Genomic DNA, 13,805 nt, shown 5'->3' with positions numbered 1-13,805 from the left:
TGATTTAGGGCGATTGCCTTTTGGCGAGTTAAAAAAAAAAACAAACTTATCTACTGGTTGATTAACGTAACTGCTGGTATTCTTAGAATTAACATTTCAGTATTCTTTTTTCCTGAAATTGGAGTTTTATTTAACAAATGCTTATCTACCAGGCATTATGTGGCATTATCCTGTACTTTACAGGTAATAACTAACTTAATTCTCAAAAACCCATAATGCAGGTATTGTTTTACAGATGAGGAGACTGAAGCTGGAAAAGGTTAAGAAACTTGTGCAAGATCACCAGCAATAAGCATCTGACCAGGACTCAGACCCATGTAGCCAGACTCCAGAGTCTTTTACTACTGTACTGTGCAGCCTGGGTAAGGATTCCCTTAGAATTCCATGTTAACAAATAAAGCTACAAAGATCTAATAAATCTAATAAAATATTTCCATATCTAGGTGTATTCTTTTCAATCAAATTGCAGCAAAGACTCCTGTACTCAAAATAATTCATAAGCTTTCTCTTGTTCTTATTCATACAACTCTACATTAGGAAAGATACTGTAATTTGCAATACAGCCAAACCCTTTTAAGAGGATTTACTTGCTCTCCAGCTACCAGATGGTCATAATAATGAAAGGTTAAATGTACTGTGCCTTTGCATGGTGTGCTTGTCAATTTCACTGGTTCGCCCGCCCAACCCCATGAAACACTCCTCCTGGTATTGAAGACCCTATGTAGTCCCTTGAATCTGGGCTAGCCTTGTCGACACTATTAACCAATAGAATATGGCAGAAGTGATGCTGTGCTACGTCCAAGATTATGTCTTGAAAGGGCAGTAGCTTCCACTTTTTGCCGTTGGGAGCCCTGGGCTGCCGTGGAAGAAATCCAATTACCTTGTTGTAGAGACAAATGAAGAGGTCATGTGGCCAGGGAGAAGGAGGCCCCACTGAGCCCAGCCCCCAGTCAATATGCCAGCTGATTGCAGATACCCAAGTGACCACTGGCAAGATCAATAGAAAAATCACATAGCTGAGCCTAGCCAAATTGAACAGTTGTTTTAAATCACTAAGTTTGGGGATAGTTTGTTATGCAGCAATAGATAACTGGAACACCAGATGCCTTTGCCTTTTATTAATGTGCTCATTCCAAAATATTTATTGACTGTCTACCATGTGACAGTTCTAGGAACTGGATATAGTGGTGAAAATTAACAATTAAACAAATAAGTAAACACCTTCTAAGGAAGTTGCTTTCAGGTAGAGATCTGAATGATTAGAAGGAAGCACGTTCTGGAGGTGGTGAGGAGATGCAGTCAGAGAGGTAGGCCGGGACTAGATTATGTCTGGGCCCTGGAGGAGTTTGGATTTTATTCTATGTAGAATGGGGAACTATTGGAGAGTTTTACAGAATGGAGTGATATTCTCTAATGTGATCTCTGAAAAGGATGGCTCTGGCATCTGCGTGGAGTAAAAACTGTAGGGGCACCAGGCAAGATCAGGGAAATTAGGCAATGGCCCAGGCAGTAGGTGAGGATAGCTCAGACTAGGGAAGCGATTCTCAAAGTGTGGTCTTGTCAGCTTAGTGTTTCCTCAAACAGTTAAACATAGAGTTGCTCTATGACCTAGCAGTTCTACTCCTTGGTATATACCCAAGAGAACTGAAAATACATATCCACACAAAAGCTTGCACATTAATGTTCATAGCAACATTATTGATAATGGCCAAAAAGTGGAAACAACCCAATTGATGAATAAATAAAATGTAGTATATTCATGTAATGGAATATTATTAAGCTATATGAACAAATGAAGTACTGATACATGCTACATATGAACTTTGAAAATATTATGCTAAGTAAAAGAAGCCAGACAGAAAAGACCAACTAAAGTTCAATTTAACTTTTATCAAGCACCCAGAATTGGCAAATCCATAGAAAAAGAAAGTAGATTAGTGGTTATCACAGGCTGGTATGAGGGGCAATGGGTAAAGACTGCTAATGGAGTGATAAAGATGTCTGGAATTAGATAATGGTGATTATTGCACAACTTTGTAAACATGCTGAAAACTATTGAACTGTCGATCTTTTCGTTTTTTCTTTTTGGCTGTGCCACACAGCTTATAGGATCTTAGTTCCCCGACTGGGGATCGAACCCAGGCTCCCAGCATTGGAAGCGAGATTCTCAACCACCGGACCACCAGTGAATCCCCTGTTGATCTTAAAAAGTATGGTAAGTGAAGTTTATGGTAAGTATAGCTCCATATTTTTAAATGTTAAAAAGTGTTGTCTGGGGAGACCTGGAGATCCCTCTGAGACATTCTAGTGGGTCTGCAGGGTCAAAAGTATTTTCATAATAACACTAAGACATTACTTGCCTTTCTTATTCTCCTTCTTTCATGAGTATACAGTAGAATTTTCCAGACGATGGGCTTCCCTGGTGGCACAGTCCCCAATGAAAGGGACACAGGTTCGATCCCTGGTCCGGGAAGATCCCACATGCCATGGAGCAACTAAGCCCATGTGCCACAACTACTGAGGCTGTGTTCTAGAGCCCTTGAGCCACAACTACTGAGCCCACACACCACAACTACTGAAACCGGTGCACCTAGAGCCCGTGCTCTGCAACAAGAGAAGCCACCGCAACGAGAAGCCCGCGCACCGCAACCAGAGAAAGTCTGCATGCAGCAATGAAGACCCAATGCTGCCAAAAATAAATAAATAAAAGAATTTTCCAGAGGGTAGTGACATGTGATATTGCAGCAGATTGAACGCAGAAGTAGATGTGAAAATGCAACCTTTTTTTTTTTTAAAGTCAGACATTAAAGAGATTGGCAAAAAAGTAAAGCAATGCCACTATTCTCTCTAAATTTTGTGAGGAGATATGTCTACTTAGAAAAATATATTATTTATATTAACATGATATGGACTTATTTTTTAATGGGCAAATAAATATTTTAAATTGTTTCAGCTCAGATTTCTAATACTAATGATAAGTATTAATATAACTCACATAAACAAAGGTCTTGGGAGTCCACAATACTAGTTTCCAAGAGTGTGAAGGGACCCTGAGACCAAAAAGGTTGAGGACTGCTGCTGAACTAGAATAATAGCAATGGAGGTAGTACAAAGTGGTTTGAAGGTAGACTCCATTCCTGGGGGTTTAGATGTTAGTAGTAAGAGGAAGAAAAGAGTCAAGAATGGCTTCTGGTTTGGGGCCTAAGCAAATGTGGATGGTGATGCCATGAACTGAAATGGGGAGAACTGTGTGAGGAGGAGGTTTGGTACCGAAAATCAAGTTCTACGTCAGAAATTTAGACGTTTGGACATTGAAAGATGACCTCCTTTAATACTCCCTCCAATCCAATGAGTTAGATATTACTGTCTCCATTTTACAGGTGAAGACATTATAATTCAGAGTTTGCCTAGAACGCAGGAGATAGATCCTGATCTGAACCAGGTCTGACTCTGAAATCCTGGCTTAGCTCAGTCGCCCTAAACTAAATTCACCTGAACTCCCAAACAGGAGGAAATAATAAAGGGATTTAGGTAAAAAGTGACATTTAATATAGGTAACAACCAGCGTGGTACCCTGTGGAGGCTGCAGTTCCCAGGAGTAGCAACGGCAGGTTTTCTGTGGGATTGCAGAGGGTGAGGGGGACCAGGTGGGCATCAACCATGTCCACTAGGGTGCCGGCAGAGTTGCCAACCAGAGCCCAGGCCTGCTCCACTCAGGGCAGGAGAAGCCAGTGGGCGGGTTGGGGGAGGAGGAGGAGGAGGCGCTAAGGTAAGTTCTCACATTTTAAGAGGAATTTTAATATTTTAACAGAGTGCAGCTATAGCAGTGTAAAGCCAGCTGAAAGTGAGCTGTGGTGCTGGGAAGGTGGATGTTAAAATATTTCTCCTCTCATTCCGGGTTCAGAGAAATTGTTTTCAAAAGCAGAGACGTGGGCTTCCCTCGTGGTGCAGTGGTTGAGAGTCCGCCTGCAGATGCAGCGGACACGGATTTGTGCCCCGGTCCGCGAAGATCCCACGTGCCGCGGAGCCGCTGGGCCCGTGAGCCATGGCCGCTGAGCCTGCGCGTCCGGAGCCTGTGCTCCGCAACGGGAGAGGCCACAACGGTGAGAAGCCCGCGTACCGCAAAAAAAAAAAAAAAAAAAAAAGCAGAGACGTTGGGTTTCCGTTTTGCTCTGTTTCTTGTCCTGTAAATAATCAACTTGCTTCATTTCTACTCCTCGGATAAAATCAACCACCCAACCAACCAACCTATCACATATGGGAATGTGACTTATAACAGATACTCATTTTAACATAATTTCAACACAATAAAACAATACGTGGAAATACTTAAACTCAAAATTCAAATTCCTGCAACTTCAATCTGAAAAAAAATTTTGTATTACTACTATTATCTAAACTAGGTGACTATCAGTAAGAATTTTAATATTACTTACTGTATATTATTATGATTGTGCCTTTAAAAAAAGAGTCAATCTCTTAGATATACATACTACAGTATTTTCTGGTGAGATGATATTATATCTGACAGTTGATTTCCAATAATCTAGTGCAGTGGGGGTGAGGAGACAGTGGGGTTATAAATGAAACAAGATAGACCACATATCGATAAATGTTGAATCCAGGTAATCAATACATGGGGACTCATTATTCCGTTCTTTCTTTCTACTTTGTGTGTTTGGAAATTTCCAGAACAAAAGTTTAAGAAAAGAGTTCAATATTTATCCAATGTTTAGAGACTGTTGCTGTTCAAAAAAAGGACACAGGATACAAGACTGTAAATTGTTTTCTATATTTCACTTGCTTTAGGGTCTTTTTTCTTTAAAGGATTCTGTAAAATTGTACATTTCAAGACGAATATAAAAAGTAGTGTGTATTTATCCATAATCTCCTTTATCGCAGCTTCTGGGTGCCTCCTGTACACTTCCAATTATAGCAATGAGAGTAAATAATTCCCCCTAATTTGGTCTTAATGTTCAACTGTTGTCACATTAATTGCTACCTTTGTGTAGCTACTGCCTAGTAATACATCACTAGACAAGACAGACATTTTAGTGTCTAAATTCAGATGTTAACCATGCAAGTTTTTCATTTTTCAGTAATTTACTTGTTTTAGGTGAAAAATTTTAAATTCTGTTTTAACTTAGTTCATTATTGTAATCTGGGCATATTTTGCCTTAGAGGCGTCTCCAGAACTCACTTTTTACCCAACGATGTTGAAAAGGTGGTTCCACAATATTTTAACATTTCTAGCTATAAATTATTTTTACACCCTGAATAAGATACTCCTGCCACCACCACCCCCTCGCCACACGTGAAGACGCAACTTGAAGACGGCCGTCTGCAAACCAGGAAGAGGGCTCTCCCCAGACACCCAATCTGCTGGCACTTTGATCTTGGATTTCTCAGCCTTCAGAACTGTGAAAAATAAATTTTTATTATTTAAACCTCCCAGTCTATGATAATTGCAGCCTGAACTAAGACAAGGAGTTTGGTGTTTTATAAGCCTAGATAGCAATTTTGTAAAGTGATAAAAAGTTAAGCAAACTTAACTTTTAACTAAATTTAAGGACAGGACAGCTTAATACAGAAAGTTGAAGTTATGTTATCCATCTCAAACCTTGAAGAAATGGGAGTATAAATTTAAAATGGTTGTTTCATGCTCTTGGTTCTTCACTACTAGATAATGCTCTTTCCTACTCTTAGTTAATAACATGCATATCTAAAATTAAGCCTCTTGTGTTGCCTTGGATTCTGTTACTTTAAATAGGCACCAACCAGATTATAATTTTTACTTGTTTGAAGGTTGTTGGAGTCTGATATTAATTTCTTTCCTGCCAAAAAAATCACAATGGGCAAGCTGGAAGTCAGAAACAATTATTCAGGATAGCACAATTAAATTGGCTTTTCTCCCGGCATCTTTCTTGTTACCTTTACTTATCGCTGGAGTCTGAAGTTCAAGGAAATAGTCATAGGAGAATTCTTTTAAAAAAGTGAGAGAGAGAGAGAGAGGCTATAGTTTTCCTAAAACGGAATAGGTACTTTCCAGAATGTATTCCAAAAAGTATTATGTAATCTAAAATTGCTCCCTAGAAATCATGGAGGGGGTTCTAAGCTTGGAGGATAACAGTTGCTTAGAAGCAACTAAGATGAATAAACATGCTGCAATTTCCTCCTAAGATTTCAAGCCTAATTCAATGATGGGATTATGTCTAAATTGCTAAGCTTAAAATAATTGCCTCACGAATAGTCGTATTGATTATGACTGAAAAACACAGAGGATCTGTGTTCTATTTTTAGTTTAAATGTACACTCTTTGCTGAGGAAGCTGAGGGATGCATTTACAGTTTTCTGAAAGAATAAACTGTGATGTGTGGATGTGAGGAAAGAGAAAACAGTTCTTGACCTCCGTAAGCTCTCAGCTGCACAAGTTGGAAAGAAAAGATTTATATATCTGAATTAGTTAATATTGCAAGACTAAATTGTGTGGGACTAATTACAAGTGCCTCTGAATTCAGGGTGGGAGAGAATTGATGAGTGAGATTTCTGTGATTTAAAGGAAGTATTAGAAAAATTGTATATGAAGTCTGGCACTGAGAACTCAGGTTTACGTTCTGGCATGTGGTAAGGGTCTAAAGATGTTGGGTCCAAAACACGCCCAAATCAAGATCCGTAGTTTTATTTAGCTGGCTCTTCAATTCAGTGCTGTCAGCTGTGAGGTTTATAGTTGAAACTGAAGAAGGTTACACATTTATAACACGAAATCGAGTTCATCACTGAATAGCCAAATTAAATGGTTTTGATGATTGAAAATTATACACACATAAACATTATACTTTGCTACATTTCGACATTTATAGTTACTTATATTCTTGAGACTATCTTGGATCTCATTATGTGCAACACTGTATATCTATAGGACGCATTGACATATCACTAGAACACTGCCTGGCATACGGTAGGCACTCAATAAGAATTGTTGAATAATGAATGAATTGTCAACATTCATACTCCTTTATGCATGCATGTGTATATATGCATATATGAATATATCTATAGTCATTCAAATTGATCTTAAGAATAAGTCAATAAAAGAGTTACAAGTTTGAGTTATTTATGAAAATAATCATGATTCACAATGTTGACAATCTTTTCTCACAGAAAAATACACATACACACTTAAAAAGGAAAGGTTTTGAATTACAAAACTGCAACAGATGCCTGTTGTAAAATTTTTTAACAATTTATAAATTTCATATTTGAGATATGAAAAATAAAAAGTGGAAGCTCTTCATATTTTCTAAGCAAAAACATAAGTATAGAGTTTCTTTTTAACACAGGATCATACTCTATATTTTTCTTTCTTGATTTGATATATTTTATATATTCAACCATACAGTAGATAATTTTTTTTCTATCCGTGCATCCTTCTTTCTTACATTACACCACATAGATATACCATAATTTATATAACCATTTCCTTTTGGTAGAAATAAGATTGTCTCCATTTTTTTAATACCATGAACAATGTTTCAGGTCATATCACTGCACACATATCCTTTGCTTGTGTATTTTTGTAGGAGAGATTCTGAGAAGCAAAATTGATGAAACAAAAGGTAGGAGTGTTCTAAATTTTGATGGAAGATCTGTATTTTAATCGCTACTCTTATATTCTCAATCTTGGTTTAGAGAAGGAACCCATCCAACCAAGGAAACTATCCTCTACAGCAGACTGTTAAGATTTCTTCCTCATCCTATGGTCCCTGATTCTCAGGTGGAGCCTGACCTAGCTGCCTGAGATTCTAGTGGCATATTGTTGTTACCTCCTTGAGAAGAGATAGCACTGGGGCTTTTTCCAGAATATGGAATTATATATTCTTTCCTTTTAGATTTAGAATATGTATAATTTTATTTTTAACTGGGAGGGAACTTACAGATCAATCCCCTTATTTGGGGGGCATACTTTTAGTTGCTAGTAAAAGAAAATAACTCAAACCGGCTAAAACAATAAAAGGAATGTATTGGCTCACATTAACTGACAAATCCCAGATATTGACCTGGCTTCTTGTGTGATTTGATCCGGAGTTCATGATATAATCTGCTTTTCAGAGTTCCTCTAGTCTCTGCCCTGTTCTGTATGTTGCCTTCATCCTTGGCCTGGCTTTCCTTGTAGGGCTACCAGCAATTCTGTATACTTCCTCATTTACATCCAAGACGAGAAGAGGTTGTTCCTTCCTCCAGTTATCAAATGAAAGTTCTGAACCTCACACTAAGTAGACCAGCTTAGGACAATTGTCCATCTTCAAATCATTAACCCTTAAAGGGACATAGGTTCACAAAGCCTCACCCTAGAGCTAGCAGTAAGGCCAATCCCACCCAAACAACATCAAGGCTAAACAATGAAGGGAGCGGAATGGATTCTGATTAAACAAACACTCCTTAGGGAGGAACTTCCTTTCCTCTTGCCTCTTTTCCATAAGGAGGGACTTCTACTACCGTAACACTCATGGCCCCTCCTTTGCCCCTTGCTTACTATTCTCTTGAATGATGGATAGCAAAGTCTGACATTCATGGTCCTCATTTCTCTGCTGGATGGAGCTAATCTAATTAAAGGTTGTAAGCATTGAAGATTCAGCTATTTTCTTTCCACCTGGAGCTTATGTGGGGCAGCAATACTAGGGTAAATGTAGATGTTCTGCAGTCTCAAATGTTCCCTTCTGTGTGCCGTGCCAGGGTCTGGCTTGGGGGAAGATTTCTGAACACAAAATGTAATCTATCAACAATTGAAAAAATAAGTTTATGATATTTTAAATATAGTCTGCTATTGTTTCAAGAAGTAGATAAGGTACAATTAGTTTTTATAGGTTTATGTATTTATAGTTATATAAATCTTGAAAACATATACAGAGTTACAGCTTCTCTTCACGTCTTTTCAATTGGGGTTGGGTGGATGCGTAGAGAGGTATTTATACCTTTTAGCCTGGGGTAGCCAGAAGGTTTTGCTTAATCCTTCCTATCAATATTCTCCAGGCCAAATCACACTTACATATATGCTCTTTTGGCTGCAAGGGGCAGAATCCCAATTTAAATTACCTTAGGCAAAAAAAAGTCAAATTCATGATAACATTAGAGGATGCTTGCTCCATTTGTGTCCTCTGTCCTGAGTGTCATCCTCATTCTTCTCTCTTGCTGCAGATTATCTTTCTTCCCATAACAGAAACATGACCACTGGTATCTCCTGAGTTTCTCAGCTTACAATGCTGGCCACCTGCAGAGAGACCACCTCAACTCTCTAGGTTTCAAGTCCAAGACCAATGAGAAATTGCTTATTGGCCCAGCTTGGGCCACAAGGCTTCTTCTAGACCAATCAATTGTTTTGAGAGGAGGGAGAGATGTGCGTGTGTGTGTGTGTGTGTGTCTGTGAGATGTTGTATCACATCATTGTATCGATAGCTCCTAAGAGAGCAATTTGGTTGGAATAAAAGGAACAGGGTTCTCAGAAGAAGGAGGCGGTCCTGAGAAAATAATTACACATAAATCTACTATAGTATTATTGGAAAAAAGAGAAAGAATAGGACTAGATGATGGATAGGAACTAATGTTTGGTATTTTATATGAGGTAAAGGGAGAAAAGAAGGTCTAGAGATTTCATTGAGAAAGTAAGGAAACATTCATGTGAAACTTTTTTTTTAACATCTTTATTGGAGTATAATTGCTTTACAATGGTGTGTTAGTTTGTGCTTTATAATGAAGTGAATCGGCTATACATATATCACCATATCTCCTCCCTCTTGCGTCTCCCTATTTTTTTTAATTAGGATTTTTAAAAAAAAATTTTATTTATTTTTGGCTGCGTTGGTCTTCATTGCTGTGCGTGGGCTTTCTCTAGTTGTAGTGAGTGGGGGTCTACTCTTTGTTGTGGTGCATGGGCTCCTCATTGTGGTGGCTTCTCTTGTTGCGGAGCATGGGCTCTAGACGTGTGGTCTTCAGTAGTTGTGGCTCGCGGGCTCTAGAACGCAGGCTCAGTAGTTGTGGTGCTCTGGTTTAATTGCTCCGCGGCATGTGGGATCTTCCCAGACCAGGGATCAAACCCATGTCCCCTGCATTTGCAGGCGGATTCTTAAGCACTGCGCCACCAGGGAAGTCCCCATGTGAAATTTTAGATAGTACAGACATACTCAAAATGTTGACAAATGTTATGCCTTATTACTTTCAAATACTTCAGTAAAAAACAGATGAAACAAAATGGCAAAATGTTAATATTAAAACTAGGTGATGGGTATATATGTGCTCATTATCCTAGTCTTTCTGTATGTTTGAAAAATGTTCATTTCAAAAGAAAAAAATAATCAAATTCCGAAGTGGATCTCTGAAAAGAAGTCATAAGCAGCACAGAGGGGAAAGATTAGTCAACTCAAGTAAGGAGATGTCATAGACTTATCAACATCAGAGCTGAAAGGGCCTTAAGATATCCTACAATCCAGTCTTTTAGGCTTTGTTCCTGTCCTGCCACTAACAATGTGTGTTTGGGTAAGTCACGAAAATTCTGTGGAACTTAGACATTTTTATTTGTAAAGTGAGAGGGCTGGCTTAGCTGATTTCAAATATTCTGTGTTAAACTCACTCAAAACTAGCTAAGACTAGGGACTTCCCTGGTGGCACAGTGGTTAAAAATCCACCTGCCAATGCAGGGGACATGGCTTCGAGCCCTGGTCCGGGAAGATCCCACATGCGGCAGAGCAGCTAAACCTGAGAGCCACAAATACTGAAGCCCCTAGATCCTGAGTTCCACAACAAGAGAAGCCTGCGCACCACAATGAAGAGTAGGCCCTGTTCACTGCAACTAGAGAGAAAGCCCACACACAGCAACGAAGACCCAACACAGCCAAAAATAAATAAATACATAAATTTATTAAAAGAAATCATTAGCTAAGACTAGCTCTCAGGTATCAGTAAGACTTTAAGAAAGTGAGTCACCCCCATTTGCCTGGCATTGAAGGCTCTTCATGCTCTGGCTCCAACTGAACTATTGTCCTCTATGCACTTTTATACCCCAGTCATTTCCTCTGTGCCTGGAACGTCTTCCTTCCCATCTCTACCTGATGAACTCCTATTCCTCTTATAAGGCCACCTCAAATATTACCACTTTCTTGATGTCCTAGTGGATTCCTTAATAAGATTTGACCTCTGCTCACTAAATCCTACATCACTTTTTGAACTTGTCCTGTGGAATATACGACATTTTACTTTTTATTATCTCTTTTTGGTATTTTAATTATTATTATTAATTTTTTGCGGTACATGGGCCTCTCACTGCTGTGGCCTCTCCCGTTGCGGAGCACAGGCTCTGGACGCGCAGGCTCAGCGGCCATGGCTCACGGGCCCAGCCGCTCCGAGGCATGTGGGATCTTCCCGGAACGGGGTACGAACCCGTGTCCCCTTCATCGGCAGGCGGACTCTCAACCACTGCGCTACCAGGGAAGCCCGGTATTTTAATTATTTTTGAAAAATATTTTCCTTCCTGCTAGACTCTAGACTCCTGAAGAAGAGGGATTGTGTTTTATTTAGTCTCATATTCTCAAAGCATTAGCATAATGACTTACATAAAAGAGATTTTTTATAAACTTGGACCCATTGTATACAGTAGAAACAGATTTATGCAAAATCGCGAGATGGCTGTTTTGCTACCAAACTCTTATTGGCATAAACTGACACTTTTTCTGAAACTAATGATGAGGGAATATGGTTATTGATTTTCCAAATAACTTTTCATTGTGATAAGATTTTCCCAGAAAGCTAAAACCCTGGCAGAAGAAAATGTCACTCAAGAAAACGTCACTCACAAAAGAAAATCTTTTGTTGGAATTGTGATTATTTGGCATGTTTTGTGCTATGTAGAGGTTAAAGCTGGGATTGTTTTCTCCATTGCAGGTTCCCAGTCAGGCAGCATATGTACAAGCAGAATGCAAGGCCATGCTCTAAGTATTTGATCAATGATCTGCTGTCTCTGAAGGACTCTCTGGTAAAAACTCCAATGGAGGGCATCACTTATGCTTGGAGAGGCTCAGCCATGCCAGGGTCTGCTGCCTGCAGGAAGCACAGGAATGAGGAATTGACTGAGCACGGCTAACCTGGTGGCATATCATGTGGTGACTCTGACTACTAGTAAAATGCGGTCCAATGAACATCTGGGACTCTGAATAGTTACTTTAGCAATCCCATCTCTCTTGGTTGTATGTGTGGATGACATGGTGGAAATGAAGGACGGTACCGACAGAGGTTGTCTTAGCATGGGAATAGGGATATGATCTCTCCCCTCAACACAACTTAAATATTTTGTAAGATTTAAGTCATTTTTGTTCACTTAGCTAATTTATTTCTATGTCATTATTTTGGAGGAAAACATGTATGCAATGATATATAGTTAATTCTTGGTTATCCTTTCAGCTTTTTTCTTTTTTGTTTTTTGTTTCGCGGGCCCCTCACTGCTGTGGCCCCTCCCGCCACGGGGCACAGGCTCCGGACGCACAGGCCGAGCGGCCACGGCTCACGGGCCCAGCCGCTCCGCGGCATGTGGGATCCTCCCGGACCGGGGCACGAACCCGCGTCCCCCGCATCGGCAGGCGGACTCCCAACCACTGTGCCACCAGGGAAGCCCTCAGCTTTGTTTAATTGCAGCTTAATGCAGAATATACCTACACATTGTCATTCTGAAGTGATAATTAGAACATATCCAGGTATCTTCAAATTAGAGTTTAATCTTGTAATGTGTGACAATTCTCTTGAAAGCCTTAGGGGCGATTTTAGAGATTTTGTCTATTTTGATGAAATTTATATATCATAATTGAATGCATAACATTTGAAAAGTAACTGACTTATGAGTTTGTAAGCCCTGCATTACAAACTCATAAGTCAGTTACTTTTCAAATGAACAAAAAGTGACATATCCCTTGGCTAGTGCAAACAGTAAATTAGTTTTCTATTGTGCTTTGTTTTATTAGTCTAGAATCTAACAAACAATCTGTAAGGATCTACCAGCAAAGACAGGAGAAACATACACAACCTGTCATTCCCTCCCCCCACCATTAGTGAAATTGTTTTACGTATTTCAGTACTCTGTATATGAGAAACAGCAATCATTGTATAATAGCAAATTAGCATATGTTCATAAATATGTCACAGATATTACAGTTTCTGTATTTTCCTAGTAGCATCAACAACTTGTTACTACCTAGATAACCACCCTTCTTTCATTCATTCTATAAACATAAATTGAAGGACTACATGGACCAGGGTTCTGATAGATACTAGAAATAGGAATAGCAGGATGGTGACTCCTGCTGTGTGGAGCTTACAACCCAGATGAGCAGACAGACACAGAAAAAGTCATTATAAGCGTTTTGAGGGAAAAGTGCAGGGTGCAACAGGAGCTAATGGTGCGTTTCCCAGGCTGTGGCTCATTCTGATTTTTTGATTCTTCTTACCCTTCAAACTTGGAGAGAAAGTGAGGGTACAAGCTACAGTAATTGATGGTATGCATGCATACATATCTTCCAGGAAGAACATTATTCAGTCAAATAATTGAGGTTCGTCCTCTCAGTCCACCTCCCTGGAAGGTTTGCTTTTGTGTCTAGCAGCGTTGTTCACGATGCACACCCACACGCCCCCCCACCCGCCCCGCTCCCTTATCCCCAAATCCCGAAGGAAGAGAGTACGGAGTGGTGTGGAAGGGATGACACTGTGGAGTGGGATGGATTCAGTTTTTCACCTTTCAAGAGAGGAAGAACTGACTGGTGAGCTCGTTC

General features: G+C 39.6%; 1 long non-coding RNA gene across 1 annotated transcript; it reads left to right on the top strand.

Annotated features, from left to right (window-relative positions):
- Positions 1-245: 245 nt before the first annotated feature.
- Positions 246-12,983, top strand: LOC132434478 (uncharacterized). The gene is made up of 3 exons (XR_009521310.1): positions 246-362; positions 2,103-2,215; positions 11,932-12,983. It is a non-coding gene; the product is annotated as an uncharacterized lncRNA (long non-coding RNA).
- Positions 12,984-13,805: the final 822 nt, after the last annotated feature.

Source organism: Delphinus delphis, chromosome 11, assembly GCF_949987515.2.
Source record: "Delphinus delphis chromosome 11, mDelDel1.2, whole genome shotgun sequence".
Taxonomy (NCBI): Eukaryota; Metazoa; Chordata; class Mammalia; order Artiodactyla; family Delphinidae; genus Delphinus; species Delphinus delphis.
The sequence above is the reverse complement of the archived record's forward strand: the minus strand, read 5'-3'. Positions and strand labels throughout refer to the sequence as shown.